The 2,128-nt window shown below is 57.3% G+C and overlaps 1 protein-coding gene across 2 annotated transcripts in view; it reads left to right on the top strand.

Annotated features, from left to right (window-relative positions):
• Nucleotides 1–2,128, top strand: part of NT5C2 (5'-nucleotidase, cytosolic II) — an 81,613-nt gene that overhangs the window by 69,227 nt on the left and 10,258 nt on the right. The gene's annotated exons all lie outside the window — the stretch shown is intronic.

Genomic DNA, 2,128 nt, shown 5'->3' with positions numbered 1-2,128 from the left:
CGCTACCACTCCCGACTGATTTTTTTTATTTTTATTGTAGAGATGAGGTCTCGCTGCCCAGGCGGGTCTCGAACCCGAGGGCTCAGGCAATCCGCTCACCTCAGCCTCCCAAAGGCGCGGGATGACAGGCTGAGCCACCGAACCCAGCTAGGAATTTCTCTTTAGCAACAGAGGGTATAGGAAAGTAGGTTGTATCTAAGGAGACAGTGTCAGCTTACTGTATATGACGGAGGAAAGGGTATTGTTACTGTTGCCTTCTGCCTTATTTTTCCTTAAAGAAAGTCTTGGGTGGCTAGAAGGGGAGATACTCTACGGAGTTATTCTTTGCTGAGGACTCTTACTGCAGAAGGGCTGCTGAGATGGGACGAGTGATTCCACACGCCTCGCCAGGGTTTGTGCCCTGTGTCGTTAACTAGCTTGTGCGGGAGGTTGTTCGCGTCCCTCTGAGCATAAGTTGCACACATGCTTTCCTGTATGTGATTGTTACTCTCCATGTACTCCTGTCAGCACTGTGCAGTTACTTTTTGTTTGTTTTTTGAGTCCGAGTCTCCCTCTCTCACCCAGCTGGAGTGCAGGGGCGTGCTCACGGCCACTGCAGCCTTGACTTGCTGGGCTCTGGCGATCTTCCTGCTTCAGCCTTCCAAGCAGCTGGAGGTGCAGGCATGCAGCACCAGGCTAGTTTTCTGATTTACTGTGGAGACAAGGTCTTGCCAAGCTACCCAGGCTGGTCTTGAGCCCCTTGGTGGAGGCAGTCCTCTCACCTCGGCCTCCCAAAGGCTGGGATGACAGGCATGAGCCACCGCACCCAGGCCTGAGTTGGGCATTTTGTCTTTCACTCTTTCTCCCTTTTAGTTTTTCTGAGGTGTTTCTGTTAACACCGCCCCTTTCTGAAGTGTGTTGTTTCCCTGTCAAGCTTCTCAGGCATCTCTCTGCCAGCTTCTGTTTCCTTGGCCTTTTTTCTTTTGAACTCCGAATGTTCTCCAGGGTTCTGCTCTGTCTCTTCCTTCCCTGCACCCTAGGGCCTCGCTCCCTCTCATGCTTCTAAGGTCGCGTCTGTCACCTGTGCATGGAGGATCCTGGTTCTCTCACGTGCAGATCTCTGTTTTGAGGTTTTGGCCTTGGCTTCCGATTGCCTGCTGCCACTCTCTTTACTTCAAGCTTAGCAAGGCCGAAATGAAACGGACCCACACCTGGTTCCTATCCAGTTCCCATGCTTCTGTTAGCAGCGCCAGACGCCTCTCCGAGATGCGTCGCGTGGGTGTCGCCCGTGGGGACTCTCATGTCCTTCCTCTACCAGGTCCGATCGGCTGCCTGTCTCCTTCCTCTCCCCTCGGCCCCCTGTCCTGAGGAGGAGACTTCCCCCAGTCTCCTCGGCCGCCCGCTGGTGCAGGCGGGCCCTGGCGTTCTCCCCGGATGACGGCGGCCGTCTCTGAGCTGATTCTTCGTGCCTGGTCTCCTCATCTGTTAGCTTTGGCGGGAAAACAAGTCACTTCGACACTGAGGGGCTTAAAATGTCATTTTATTTAGCTCAAAAAATCTGAGAGTCGGCTGGGGAGTCCTGGGGTTGCCGGCGGATCTCTGGGCACATTTGTGCATATGTGGTCAGCCGGCGGTCAGTGAGCAGCGCCTCTATAACGGCCTCATCTGTGTCGGCGGGTGCGTTCCTGCACGTCGCCCTTTGCGCTCCGGCACTTCTCACCGTCACCCCTGGCAGCCTTCGGTTTCGAGTGCAGCAAGAGTGACCTCGCGCCGGCACAGCCTTGCCGGGTCCCATGTGCTGCTGTTCCAGCAGCATCCAAGGACGGGGAAGTGGGCTGAGCTCCCGTGGGAGGAGCCGCAGAGCCCACTCCTGGGGTGGGCTGGGAAGCGCTTGCGGCCGTGCCCACAGCGCACCGCATCGTCCCTCTTCGGTCTGTCCCAGGCAGCTCCCGTGGGGTTGCCCTCCGCTTAGAAACTGCCAGAAGCACCCTCTTGGGCGACATGAGCACCCAGTGGAGGAGCAGCCGCTGGTCTACCGCAGCGCGTCCTTCTGCCTTTCTGTCCCTCTGCTGCCCCTTCTCCAGTTGGACCCCCCGTCTGGCTGGCCCACCTGGCTGCGGGGGCCCAGCTCCGAGAGCCACGCTGGCGA

Source organism: Carlito syrichta, unplaced genomic scaffold (genome assembly GCF_000164805.1).
Source record: "Carlito syrichta isolate Samal-C Ts95f unplaced genomic scaffold, Tarsius_syrichta-2.0.1 Scaffold104744, whole genome shotgun sequence".
Taxonomy (NCBI): Eukaryota; Metazoa; Chordata; class Mammalia; order Primates; family Tarsiidae; genus Carlito; species Carlito syrichta.
Note: the sequence above shows the minus strand (reverse complement) of the source record. Positions and strands in the feature narration are given on the sequence as shown.